A 15,575-nucleotide genomic window follows, 5' to 3' on the forward strand; every position below is an offset into this window, starting at 1 on the left:
CCCAAAACATCATTTTTATTGCATGGAGCAACACGACCCAGATTCCACACTCTGTGATCAGAGGTTCTTATAGCGTTATCAAAAACTTTCATAACTCTTATGGGTTTTGAAAATTTGGAACCAGAGACACAAAACCCAGGTCTTTTGATCCTAACAAGATCACCAACCTTAACTTTGGACGATTTAACGGCGTGTCACACATCATAGTTTTCTTTACTCTTTAGACATCTCAAGTCTTCTTTCTCTTGCCATGAGGTAGTATCTAAAATTTCACATTTGCCTGAAAGAAACTTGTTCACCCACGGTGGTTCCAAAAAAGTGTCAGGATGTCTCCCCCGAAACAAGAGAAAAGGAGATTTCCCCGTGGCGATATGGGGAGCAAAACAATACACACAGACTCTTTTTGAAATTTCATCTTTCCAATTTAGACCATTTAGCTTTGCTAGAGACACAGGTGCCGATCACGATCCTGTAAAAACCGGGTACGAGCCGTCGGACGGAGCATATTCTCCGTCCAACACGTACCCGGTCGTAACAATATACAAACATGTAGGTACGATTCGCACGGAAATACTATTTCCGTACGAATTGTACAAAACCCCGACCGACGAAAATAAACATACAAATGTGATCCGGGAAAGCGCCGACGTGACGTCGGGACGCACGCAGCCTGCCATTCACGAACCAGGAAGTACGATTCGCACCGACGTCATCCCGCACGGACAATATTTTCCGGCAGCCAAAAACTGCCGGGAAATCAGGACGACGCGAACAAGGAGTACCTGCACGCGACGGACAGACATGGACCCGAACCTACGTGTCATCCCGGCCCTCATAGCAGTCGACCTCCTCTACAGGTTACGACGCAGACGCCGCAGAAGGTCAGAACAACAAAGGGAGGGGGGAAAGGGGGGGGGGCAGGAGCAGGGGCAGGCCACAAAACCCCCACCAAATTCACACAGCACACATGCCCTGGACATACCTGACCCCCAGGCCCTGGTCACTATGAGGGGGTGGGGGCGTGTCCAGCAAAGCCAGCGTCCGCCACAACGGAAGTGGTTGACGACGCGAACCGGCAACACAACAATACAGGTACGTCCTGTACCCACGCCTTAAGAGCGTGGGTACGAGTTGTACCACGCCCACACCTACGTCACCCCAACAATGGCGGGACGGCTGTACCCATGTGGCAAAGGCCTGGGTACGGCCTGCACAAGCATTCCATAGCGTGGGTACGGATATGTACGGACCGTACCCCCACCCCCGTATGCATGGAGCGTACCCCCCACCCCAACAGTGTAAGTACGACCCGTACCCTCACCCGCGTATGCATTGAGCGTACCTCCACCCCAACCGTGTATGTACGACCCGTACCCTCACCCGCGTATGTATGGAGCGTACCCCCCACCCCAACAGTGTAAGTGCGACCCGTACTCTCACCCGCATACGTATGGAGCGTACCCCCCACCCCAACAGTGTAAGTACGACCCGTACCCTCACCCGCGTACGTATGGAGCGTACCCCCCACCCCAACAGTGTAAGTATGACCCGTACCCTCACCCGCATACGTATGGAGCGTACCCCCCACCCCAACAGTGTAAGTACGACCTGTACCCTCACCCGCGTACATATGGAGCGTACCCCCCACCTCAACAGTGTAAGTATGACCCGTACCCTCACCCGCGTACGTATGGAGCGTACCCCCCACCCCAACAGTGTAAGTACGACACGTACCCTCACCCGCGTATGTATGGAGCGTACCCCCCACCCCAACAGTGTAAGTACGACCCGTACCCTCACCCGCGTATGCATGGAGCGTACCTCCACACCAACCGTGTATGTACGACCCGTACCCTCACCCGCGTATGTATGGAGCGTACCCCCCACCCCAACAGTGTAAGTACGACCCGTACCCTCACCCGCGTACGTATGGAGCGTACCCCCAATGCCAACAGTGTACGTACGGACCATACCCCCACCCCGTATGCATGGAGCGTACCCCCACCCCAACCATGTATGTACGACCCATACCCTCACCCGCGTATGCATGGAGCGTACCCCCCATGCCAACAGTGTACGTACGGACCGTACCCCCACCTCGTATGCATGGAGCGAACCCACACCCGTGTATGTTCTAAGCGTACATATCCTAAAATAGGAGGGTTGGGTGCAGAGTCCTCCCAGCAGTGCCCAGTCACAGGAGGGGTGTGTGCAGAGGCCTCCCAGCAGTGCCCAGTCACAAGAGGGGTGTGTGCAGAGTCCTCCCAGCAGTGCCCAGACACAGGAGGGGTGTGTGCAGAGTCCTCCCAGCAGTGCCCAGACACAGGAGGGGTGTGTGCAGAGTCCTCCCAGCAGTGCCCAGACACAGGAGGGGTGTGTGCAGAGTCCTCGCAGCAGTGCCCAGACACAGGAGGGGTGTGTGCAGAGTCCTCCCAGCAGTGCCCAGACACAGGAGGGGTGGGTGCAGAGTCCTCCCATCAGTGCCCAGACACAGGAGGGGTGGGTGCCTAACACTCCCAGCAGTGCCCAATCACAGGAGGGGTGTGTGCAGAGGCCTCCCAGCAGTGCCCAGTCACAAGAGGGGTGTGTGCATAGTCCTCCCAGCAGTGCCCAGACACAGGAGGGGTGTGTGCAGAGTCCTCCCAGCAGTGCCCAGACACAGGAGGGGTGTGTGCAGAGTCCTCCCAGCAGTGCCCAGACACAGGAGGGGTGTGTGCAGAGTCCTCCCAGCAGTGCCCAGACACAGGAGGGGTGGGTGCAGAGTCCTCCCAGCAGTGCCCAGACACTGGAGGAGTGGGTGCCTAACACTCCCAGCAGTGCCCAGTCACAGGAGGGGTGTGTGCAGAGGCCTCCCAGCAGTGCCCAGTCACAAGAGGGGTGTGTGCAGAGTCCTCCCAGCAGTGCCCAGACACAGGAGGGGTGTGTGCAGAGTCCTCCCAGCAGTGCCCAGACACAGGAGGGGTGTGTGCAGAGTCCTCCCAGCAGTGCCCAGACACAGAAGGGGTGGGTGCAGAGTCCTCCCAGCAGTGCCCAGACACCGGAGGGGTGGGTGCCTAACACTCCCAGCAGTGCCCAGTCACAGGAGGGGTGTGTGTAGAGGCCTCCCAGCAGTGCCCAGACACAGGAGGGGTGTGTGCAGAGTTCTCAAAGCAGTGCCCAGACACAGGAGGGGTGGGTGCAGAGTCCTCCCAGCAGTGCCCAGACACAGGAGGGGTGGGTGCCTAACACTCACAGCAGTGCCCCTGCAAAGAAAAGGGCGGAGTACCCACAGATCCAATGCCCACAAATGTCAGTCAGGTGCACAAAGATCCTGCAGTACATGTACCACATGTGTGCGAGGCTGGGAGTATACACATGCATAGCGCCAAAAAGAAAACATGTCCACATGAAGTCATGACAACAGTCTACATACACAAGTACAGTGACCACCAAGGATGCCACGAATGATGCAGGTGGAGACATCGCTGAGCATGCATGGCCCAAGTCTAACGAGTCCGTCACACACCCAGCCAATGTAGACACAGCTCAGCACCACATATTGGAAAGACCCTGCAGGGAAGATGTCAGGTTACACAGAGGAAGGAACACACCTTGGGACGATGTCACCATGCAGTAACTGCTTACATGAACAAAGGTATGTAGCCAACGCTTGTGATGGCACACAGATACCAGGATCCACCCTATGACCAGCACAAGACTACAATTCCCACACACCCAACACATAATCACCACCCAAAATAATGGTGCAGGTCCACCAACAGCAATACCAGACAGACAGTAGTGTACTAAGGAAAAAGAAATTGCTTTATTCAGCATCCAAAAATCTGTTTGTCCCTTGAAAGTTCAAAATGTACAATGCCCATAGAGCAATCCAAAGTTCATATCCAGGTGGGGGACACAGTGGGACACGTGTCCCCTAGCTTGCCTGCACAGTCAGACTCCTTCGTCTTCCAGAGGGGGGAGGGCATCATGTGGGAGGGAAGGACCAGGCACCGCAGGGACATGAGGGCAAAGGGTAGGCGTCGTGGGTGCAGGGATGGAGGACTCCACCACAGGGGGTGGGGTAGGGCCAAAGGCGGAGGCCAGGATGGCGCTGCACACCTTAGCAAGGTCCTCCAGCAACTCCCCTGTACCCGAAGGAACCACAGGCCCCAAGGAGGGGGGGGGGGCGGAGGGATGGGTCGCAGCGCCACTGGGGGAGGGTGTGGACAGGGGGGGGGACTCAACCACCCTGACCGGGGACTCCCTTGACCGCTTGTGGGGTGGTGTCACTGTGGGGCTCAGGGACAGAGCGGCCATGAAGGAGTCTTTGCCGGATATGTGGCCAGGAGAGCTAAGGGGAGGGGATTTGGAGGGAGTGGATTTGGTGGAATGCGAACTCCCACTCTGGCTGCGTGTCTTACGTTTGCCCCCCGACCCAGTGGGTGTGCCTACTTCACCCTGTGTGTGCGTGCCAGGAGGTGTGCGTTTGACCTTCCCTGCTGGTGTGGTGCCTGTGTCTGTTGTGGTGGGTGCATGCTGACGTCTGGGTGTACGTGGGACAGGCATGGGAGTGGGAAGTGTGGATGGGTCAGGGGTAGGGGGTTGGACGTAGCGCTGCAGGAGACCCACTGCTGCAGTCAGTGTCGAATCAATGGACCTCAGCAAGTTGCGTTGGTCAGCCTGTGATGAGAAAATGCCCTCCAAGTATGCCTCCATGTTGTTCAGCACTTGGCTGTGGCCATGGAGGACATTAAGCATCGCAGCCTGACCAACCTGCAACTGCCGCTGGATGTCCACAGACTCGGCATTGGCGGCAGCAGTGGAGACAGGGGCAAGGGGTGCGGTGCCTGGCAGGAAGGAGACATGTGGTGACTGGGCACGCTGGGAAGGGACACGAGCAAGTGGGAGGCGGCTGATGGCAATGGAGGGGGCGGGGAGAGATGTTGTGCCTCTGACAGCTGCTGGTGCAGCCTCCGCCCACTCGGAGAGATCATCCTCGGACCCGTCAGCTTCATATTCTGTCGTGCCAGTGGACAGGTCCTCGGCCTCACTCTCCTCCTCCTCAGTTCCACTCGATGTGCCAGCCACGATGTCACCGCTGGCACTGGTGCTCGGTCCCTCCGCTCCGTCTGTGCTGATGTCTCCCTCCGTGTCCCCGACGATGCTGTGGGCAAGGTGAAGAGACAGCAATTAATCATACACCTGTATACATATGTCACATGAGTCCAATCTACATAGGTTACAGTGCATAGCCTGAAAAGAAAGATGAGTAACATCTACAAAACAAGGTACAGGTGTAGGGCATGCAACACACAGTTGGTTGACCCACCATGCCACTGAAAAACTATGGAGAGCATGACACAATAGCAAATGACATGAAATGGATTTTGACAGAGGAGCCAGGCCCTGGGGACAATCCAGCACTGCATCTGCACCACACAGCCTTGCCGAAAATAGGGATGAGCAGGGACCATATCCATGAACTTGAGGCACATGCTGCATAGGTAATACTGAAAACATGCACACCATGACTGGCTCACTGCACCTTGAGTGTATGTGCAGACAAACATCACACACTGGCCAGACCTAGCAAGGAGATATCAGGTTTTGACATGTAGGCTTTGCCTGCACCAACCACCCCCTTCATGAGACAATTTGTTGAGACACAGGAAGCACTTACATCTCTTAGTCTGGGTGAAATACACATGGGCTGGATAAATGCAAGATTGGACACAAAATACCCAAGGTGCGCCTGTCCAAATAATCATGTACAAATGGTCATCATCAGATAATTGTAACAAGACACACAGGCACTGGCCACCGTGAGTATGAACAAGGAAAATCAGGTCAGGCTGTACAGTGGACACTTGTACTACATTTTACGTCAATATACATGGTGCCAGGGGACAATGGCACAGAGCACAACCTATGCTGTAGACACTGAGAGTGTCCACATTTTGTGATGACACACATGACACCTAGGAAAATATGCCCCAGGGGACAGTAGTGGCCACACAACTCCATGGTCCTGAATGGGAATGACTGCAACACACGCCACCATCCCTGCACTATGCGTATCGCACACTCATGCACATCATATCACAGGCCACAACATAGGACATGCGTGCTGTAAGGAATGACACTTGAGAGACTAACTCCCATGTCTGGACTCAGCATCAGTGCCAACTGACATGGAACCCACAAGTACTGAACTGGACAGGGCACAGGCAAGGTCCCAAAACCTGTTACACACCACCCCCACACATGATGCTACAGGCATAGTTCACGTGGATAAAGTGCCAGCCTACATAACCTTGTGAAGGAGTGACTACACACAGACCAGGGAACACATTGCAAGGAGGGGAAGGAAGGCATGAGAGCACCGCTATACTGTGGGTAACAGGATCTGCACAGCACCTTTAAACCCTGGCAGTGTATCCATGCAACTGTGCACTTACAAATGCTGGTGACACACAACAAACACACATGTACCTACCCCCTTCCTGCTGCTGCTTCTCCTGTAAGCGCCTGTCCAAGACTGGAAATACCACCGCCAGCACACGCTTGTGGATGTGGGTCAGACGGCGGTGCCCGCGGTTCTTATGGGTCTCAGGTGAGTCCCCCAGCAGGACCCGTGCGATCCTCCGCGTCCAGCACCGGATATCCTGCCAGCGTTTCCTCACCTGGGCTAGGCGCCGCTTGCGACCGTCCGTCCTCCTCACGCCACTGACGGCGTTCATCCAGATCTGCTTCTTGGCAGAGGCGCCTACCTGTGAGGATGAACAAGTGACACTACATCAATACACCTGGCACATGTCACAGAGACACATATTAGAACAAATTTGCTGTTTACAACAAGGCATAGTATGCATCCAACGCATTGCACCTTTGTCATAGGGACATGATTCTCTGGGGAAGGGCAAAAGCAGTACGTGCCATTGAAAGTACACAGGTGGAATGAGGGCAACAACACAATCAATTATCCAGGCTCACACTGTGCATCACAAGCTACACCAGGATTATGTGCAGCACCTCTAAGCAGTCACATGCCACAGGCCACTGACGCTACCTCAGCAGAGTACACAGACACACACAGGCACAGGACATTCACCTGCCATTGCCAAATGCAGTGACAAACCTCACTCTGCACATGTGCCACTAGACTGGGGGGGCTCACAGGTGTGGGGCTGGCTCTGCACGTCAGACACACAGCACTGCTCCCTGCTCACATCACATGGGCAGGGTATATCCATCCCTCATGCAGCCCGGGTGCCACACTCCACATATGCACCCACCCACATGACAGGGGACTTACACACCCACCGATGTCCAGGGTACGAACACATCATGTGGACACTCTCAGCACAGGTACACAGAACTAAAACACATCTGTGGGTACAGTCACCTGTCACACTGGGCTGACCACATAATCAAATGAGGACTGTAGAGGCTACATTCCCAGGAGGACAAGACAGGCAGAATGTGGCATGCACCATGCAGTGATTGTCACAGTAAACACAATGCAAGTGAGGATGGCAGACATGCACCACAGCATGCTCTGGCTGGGAGACATCAGGCATTCCCCCCCCTGGGACCCCGCCTACAGTACATAGCATGTGTGTCACACCTGGACACAATGCCAGAAGTCACAGTCACAAAAAAGGGACACAGTCTGTGCTAGTAGACTCTGCACTCACCTGATACCCTGGTCGCCCATACAGCAGGGGGTACTGTGGGAGGATCACATCCAGCAATGCCAGGTTCTCCTCCAGGGTGAAAGGCTGTGCCCTCTCCACAGACCTTGACATGGTTCCAGGGAATCAGTAGCAGCAGCTGGGTCGTAGAATCCAAAGATGTGCAGGCAAGTGCTCCCTCATGGGACCTGGCTGCCTTATATCTGCCTTGCTGGCCTGTTTCATGCACAGGAGTACAGAGTGATTGGTCACTCACATTTGCATCCTATGTTTCCTCCAATCCCTTCAAACCTAGCACAGTCAGTGGGTTCTTATTGTGTTTTTTCTTGAGCATGATGTCAACTCCAGAACCACATTGCAACAAAGTAGATTCATTCAAACTGACTTCTGCTGTGCACCTGCTGAAAAAAATTCAAACTTTAAACTTGGTCTCCATGACAACCAGCATGCATGTAGGCCTTTATACTTGTCCCTCATGTGTCCCCTATGTAATTTGGAGTTTCACACACAGGTACGGTGCGTACCGGGGCCCTAGGGCACCCCAAATGCATAGCAACGGCCCGTACACGCGTGTGTACGGTCCGTATCACTATGGGTGTGCTCGCGTATGCGTACCCATAGTGATAGTGAGCGTACAGGCGTGTGTACGGTCTGTATCACTATGGGTACGCATACGCGAGCACACCCATAGTGATACGGACCGTACACACGCCTGTACGCTCACTATCACTATGGGTGTGCTCGCGTATGCGTACCCATAGTGATACGGACCGTACACATGCCTGTACGCTCACTATCACTATGGGTACGCATACGCGAGCACACCCATAGTGATAGTGAGTGTACAGGCGTGTGTACGGTCCGTATCACTATGGGTGTGCTCGCGTATGCGTACCCATAGTGATAGTGAGCGTACAGGCGTGTGTACGGTCCGTAACACTATGGGTGTGCTCGCGTATGCGTACCCATAGTGATACGGACCGTACACACGCCTGTACGCTCTCTATCACTATGGGTACGCATACGCAAGCACACCCATAGTGATACGGACCGTACACACGCCTGTACGCTCACTATCACTATGGGTACGCATACGCGAGCACACCCATAGTGATACAGACCGTACACACGCCTGTACGCTCACTATCACTATGGGTGTGCTCGCGTATGCGTACCCATAGTGATACAGACCGTACACGCGTGCGTACGCTCACTATCACTATGGGTACGCATACGGCAGCACTCCCATAGTGATAGGGAACGTACACAGGCCCTCTGAGCGAATGTACGGTGCCTTTCACACATCACCGTGGTGACAGGCAGCACACAGGAAGGAATAGAGCTGACATACTTGTCCATGGATGGACATCAAGGCATTGTCTGGGCAGTACTACATGTGTGGGGCACAGGTGTGAAAGGCTGTGATGTGGCACATTACTCCTGAGTCGAGAAGGCAACAGATGTATGATGAGATGTGTACAGATGTTATGTGTGACGGTGCAATGTGTGCCAGGCATGCCCTTAACTCCTTTGACATGTGTGCATGTCGTACTGCACACTTGGGATGAGCGTCACTGGCATGGCACAGTCAACAACACATGCAAGTGTCCCCTGATGCCCGCTACAGGGGTTACCACACCAGACATGTGACTACCCACGGTGCACAATGTGTCTATGTCATGTATGTGTGGTGTGTTCCCATTAGCTTGATGTTGGTGCTCCCTCAAAAGCATCAGCTGTTGCAGCAACCAACATGTGTCTGTGTGTAGATGGACACGGCACACTGTTACGCAAACCAGGCCACATGTGGTATCGGATGTGAGGTGCGTATGTATGCATGGGACACGGAGTAGCGTAACAAGGACATGTCTGCATCCCCTCAATGTTTGTGTGGTGAGTCATTACATGTACACCTTATTGGCAAGGTGTGTGGGCTGTCTTAGTGTAATGTCATGTGACCTGTGGCTCTAGTGTTCCGCTACCTGTCTCTGAAATCGACATCCTACTTCTGCTGATGTGTTGATGTATTTCACTCCTGTGTTGCGTCTGGCTGTTCACTTACACTGGGACACAGCTAATCCCATGCCATGGCATGTGGAGGTTCACAATCTCCGTGTGCAGCTGGGTCTTGGTAGGAGTGTCACCTGGCAGCCATACGTGTCCAGGGCATGTGGCACATACCTGACTCCGTATGTAGCATATGTGTATTGACAGATTAACATGTGCTCAGTACAAATCAATTGTTGTTGTAGGGCACTCACTCTTCCTTGTCACTTCCAAATTACTGCAGAGCGCCGCCTCTTCCCCGACCAATTCTGGACTTGGCTGACATGCGGGAGAATGACTTTATACGGTGCTACCGCTTCCCCCAACCGTTGATTGAGGAGTTGACGGCAAGGCTGGCACCACACCTGCAACCGCTGCACAGGTATCCTACGGCACTGACACCCAAGCTGAAGGTAATGGCAGCCCTACATTTTCTTGCCACGGGTACCTTTCAATATACCATAGCTCATGTTGGTGGCATGTCCCAGAGCATGTTCAGCCGTGTGCTGCATGATTTCTTAGAGGCCATGTTGCTTCACCTGGATGAGTTCATCCATTTCCCAACTCCTGAACTGTTGACTGGGGTCAAGCGTGGATTCTATGCCCTGGGAGGGATGCCCCATGTCATTGGGTCCACAGATGGGACACATGTGGCTTTGGTACCACCACAGGCACAGGAGGTAGCGTACAGGAATCGCAAACACTACCACTCCATCAATGCCCTTGTGGTGTGTCTGTCCAACATGGTGATTTCACATGTCTGTGCTCGTTTTCCAGGATCAGCACACGATGCCTACATCATGAGGCGTAGCAGGGTGCCTGAAATGATGACTCAGCTGCGCAACGAACGAGCATGTGTTGTTGGTGGGTACACTCTGTATGTCCTGTATTTTGCGTAGACTTCCAGCACGACCGCTTCTCCTGTCCTACTTATGTCCATGTGGTTTCCATGTAGGGGACGCTGGCTATCCCAACATGCCATGGCTGATCACACCTCTCCGCAACCCCATCACGCCGGCCCAGCTCCGCTACAACACCGCCCATGGCCGGACAAGGCGAGTGATAGAGAGGACATTTGGCCTCCTGAAGAGCCGATTCAGATGCCTCCACAAGACCGGCGGCGCCCTCCCATATGCCCCGGCGAAGGTCTGCAAAATCTTCATGGTCTGCTGCATGCTGCACAACATGGCAGTTGAGAAAGCTGTGCCACTCATCCTGGATCAAGATGATCAGGACCATCCACCAGTGGAGGACGAAGGGCTTGGCAATGGGGCTAGTGATGTGGAGGATGTGGTTCCGCAAGAGGACATCCGGAGTCGGCTCATACGCGACTTCTTTGCTTAGTGGTGAGTACCAGTGTCTGTGTGTGCACGCATTGGTCCCCGTGTGTCAGAATCACAAGATCGTTTATCTGAAGTGCTTGCACAGGAACAGAGATGCTAATTCCCAACTCCCTCTACAAGGCAACCGGAGTTCCAGTAATATTCACCTGGACTCCGAAACCACCCTGCAGGGGGAAGGGGGGAGTGGATAAAATAATAAACAAAGAAGAGACTGGTCCTGAAACTCCGGTTCTCCGCTATCCTTCTCAGCTTCTTCCTAATGCTGTTGTCAGCTATTGTAAATGAGAACCTTAAACAAGAAGACAACACAATAACTTTCTTGTTCCCTTCTGCTTCTAACACTCTCTCCCTCTCTTCGTACTTTCACCTACCCTGGGTTTCAAGCTCTGTGCCCCTCTTCTGTATGTCTGTCTTGTTGTGTGGTGATTTTTCTTTCCATTCTTTTCTGTGATTCTGGTTCTTCCTTCCAACTCTTTTCTCATCCTTCTGTTAATTCTATCTCATAACCCTTTTCCCTTTTTCAAATTAATATTTAAAACTAGAAATGTATATTTCTTTGGCTTACTTCAGGAGTGGATATTTCTAGCTGTCCTCTTCTTCCGTGTATTCTTCTTGAAGTGATTTTTACTCTATACTATTCTTGCGCTAAGCTAGTGTGTTCCTTGCTTTTCCTTATTTCCAGCTACACGGTTCTAGAGAACTATCGTGAGTATATTTATTATATTGTTTATTTCTTGTCTCTATATTAACATATCTGTTTATTCCTCGGGGCGTATTACAGAAGACTAGGACTATCAGGTACGTCTTCTAAGAATTCTCTTCTGTCATATACTTTTACATTTGATTTTCCCAAGCCCCTCAAAAGTACTTAGCTTCGGTCTTCTTTTTTCTGTCACCGGATGGCGCCAACGACCTCCGAATATCTGCTCGAGATCAACGGAGATGATTAGAAGTCTTCACGAAGGTTGAAGTGAATTCTTCGTCTTTTGTCTCAGTAATTCTTCGGAATCTCCTCTGTGCTTCTCTCGGAATTGTGAAAGAATTCTGATGTGGAAACTATTCAGTTACTCTGATGTTATCAACTAACTCTACAGCTGCTCTCTCTAATCTACTCAGGAACTCTAATCTCTAACTGCTCTCTCTCTGAATTACCTCAGTGAAGTGCGTCGTCCTCTAGGAGCGCGCGCCTCTCCTAACCTCAGAACACCTGTGGGGAGAAAGACTAGACTGCCGCTATGCTTCCAGCGCGGCCGCCATCTTGGAGTTCCTCTTTCTATTTAATTCTGTCCATGAATTTTCCTTTGCCCATCTGTTCAGTCTTGGGCGGCCGAAAGACCCCAACATTGCTCCCATTGTCGCCTCTTCGTTCTCTGGAGGCCTGACACCGTGTGGCATGTGTTGCGATGTGTGTGTCCATCTGCATGTATGCCACGTGAGCCAGAGGTGTGTGTGGATGTGTCACTGGAGTGATGGTGCCAGTGATGAGTGTATTTCCACAGTCATAATTGTGACCTAGCATGTTGTCATCCTTACATGTGTCGAGTACATGCACATGCAAGTGGCTGTGCTTTTTGTGGCTGACTTCTTGTGTGTCTCTCATCCCCAGGTACTTGCGCATGCCGTCTGCTGGTTGCATTGTTGTGGCACTGCTATTCCTCATGGACACGTCATCGTGTGCTGACTCAGCGTTACACGCACGGACAAGTTTGGAAGTCTCCTTAGGGTAAGGGATGCATCAGGGGTGTATTGGGTGTGGCTGTTGTTTCCGATGTGTGCACACTGCCCCTGTCGATGTTTGGTTCCTCTGCAGACATGTCGCATCACCATGGGACACATGACATGTAGCTGGGTACACCTGAATAGTTGGTCAGACTTGTTGACAGTCATCTGTGATGAGATAGTGGATTGTGATGATGGCATCAATGTGTGTAACACTGCCCTCGGACACATACAGTTTGCATTGGCTTGACATGGTGTGGGACTTCCACATCAGAGGATCAATGGTGTATGGCAGCCTCTCCGTGAGCAGCAGGGGGTGTTTAGCTGTTAGCCGACACTTGTGTGCCAGTTCCATGGCTATCACGCATTTGTGCTGCAGAAGGGGGGTTCCAGTGTTGGACCCACATGTTACTCCACATGTCCTGTTTATGTGTACTCCGAGTTGCCTCTGCATTCCGGAATACATGAAGAATAAAGGTGTCCCTATGCCTCCAAGGTGCCTATTCTCAGTCAATGCTGGTGTGTTGCCACGGTGCATACGGCATGTCTGGCATGGTTTTCCGTGACAGGCAACTATGTGTCTATGTGTCGAGTAGCAAGATGCAAGCTGTGTGGGATTAGACTGTGTATTGTGCATGATGTCCATGACTGTGTGGGTATTGTGACATGTGCCATCCCCATGCATCCAACGTTGGCCAGGCCACCATTCTCTGCATCCACCTGACTCAAGCTTGCAGGACATGGTTCTGCCACCTGTCCACACATACTTGGGTGCCCCCCAGGACACTCCACATGATCCCTGACCTCTGCGCATGGCTGTCGCTGTACTCAATATGTCTGTCGGCACGGTTGTGCGGCCACCCCCTCAGCTGGTTGGGCCCATCACGGGTGTGTATGGTGCTCCATGTCTGTCTTGCCTAATACATTGTGACCCATGTGTGTCCTGTGCCAGACTCAGGCCCCAGTGTGTGGATGGATGAAGTCATATGAGAACTCAGGCATGGTTAGACTTAACAAGACACATGTAAGGTAATAATTGCAAAATGTAGGCATCATCTCTTCATCGTGTAACTTTTTATTTTTGTTGGGGTACGTGGGGGGGGTATGACATGAGGGGCTTTCCAGGTGTGTGGAATCCAAAGTTCACTAGGGGAGTTGGTGTCCTTGCCATTGGAAATCCTCAGAGTCCATGCCACAGTCTTTGTCAACATTGGTCAGACAGTGACCAGCAAGTCCATGTGGCAGAGAATGTCTTTTGCTGATGTGCTGCTGTTGGTCCAGTGGGCCAGGTGCCAGGCCAGGTGTCCTGGGAGATGGTGCTGTTGCGCCGACCCTCACGGTCTTTTCCGTGGACGACCCGCCCTCCTGCGGGAACCCTCAGAAGCAGGCCGTGACGATGTTTGGGATGCTCCGTCGGATGTCTCCTCCTCCTCCTGGTCCCTCCCTGTGGGTGGTGATGTTCTACGCCTGGCGGCACAGGGAGGGTTGCCCATGTTGTCGGCTATCCGACGGAGTGTACTGTGAATTCCCGTGAACACCGTCACGAGCTCAGCCTGTCTGTCCTCCCTCCGCCCTTGGTGACGCAGTAGACAGGCATGTTGCTCCGCATGTTGCTGGGCCTGCTGGGTCTTGATCTCCTCGAGGATGGACACAACCTGGGCCATGCCCGTGGTGTCCTGCCGGTATGTGTCCAGGATGTTTCTGACATGGGAATATACCGGTTCCGCAGCCAACTGGTCAGGCTCGCGCCTCCGCCGTCCTCCACTCCCACCACCCCTGCCCACTTGCACCTGGCCTGCCCTTGTGGGCACATCGGGTCTCCGGGATCCCTGAGGGGTGGCATTAGCGTTGTCGCCTGCCTCCTCCTGGGTGCCCGGTACACCGTGTCCCTCCTGGTGAGCCTGGCTGCATTGTGGTGGTGGGGCAGGGATCCTGGGTGTCTCCTGGGATGTGGCAGGAGTGGGGGTGGTGGTTGGCCCAGTTGTACCTGACGCAGGTGCTGCAGGTGGTTGGACACCAGAGGGGCCAGGCTGGTCGGGGTCGTCCACAGAGTGGTGAGAGTCGTCGCTGCCGGTGGGATCGGCATCCCGCAGAGCCGGGTCCTGTGAGTCTTCCCCCCCAGTGTTGGGGGGTGATCCACGACGTTGACCTGTGTGTGAGAGAGACAATGTTATTTATGTTCCATGCAACATCCATGTTTCATTCGTTTCAAAGTTGGCACATTTCCTCTGGGAATTTGGATATGTCTTGCATTCCACTCACAGTGCACTTGTGCATGGGTATGTCCCTTGGCCACAGCTTTTGAGACTTTACCTATGTGTGGCACAATCTTACTTGCTGCGTCAATTGTGACTGCAGTCAGCAGTGGAGTGAGCAGGTGTGGCGAGCCATGCATTGGCGCCTTCCGTGTTGCACTGTACGTGGGCACATGGAGTTGTTCCACACACTTATATAATGCAGGTAGCTGTCGTTGTGCTCGTGCACAGGTTGAGACATGGCCCTGTGTTTTGCCATGGAGAAGAGAGGGGGATTGAGGCACTGGCCACCCTTGTCTACATGCACGCAGTCCACCTGCTGACGAGCAGACATTCCCACACCCCACAAGGCTGAATTGGTCTCCCTGTGTGTCCCTTTCTCACTCCCTCTCTGTCCCCCTCTCCCTCCCTCCCTGTGTCAGCCTCCTCCCTCTGTCCGTCTCCCTGTGTCTCCCTCCTTCTCTCTCCCCCTCTCCCTCCCTCTGTGTGTCACCCTCTGTCACCTCAGCCCAGCCCACTAGGCACACACTTTTAGC

Source organism: Triturus cristatus, chromosome 1_1 (genome assembly GCF_964204655.1).
Source record: "Triturus cristatus chromosome 1_1, aTriCri1.1, whole genome shotgun sequence".
NCBI lineage: Eukaryota > Metazoa > Chordata > Amphibia > Caudata > Salamandridae > Triturus > Triturus cristatus.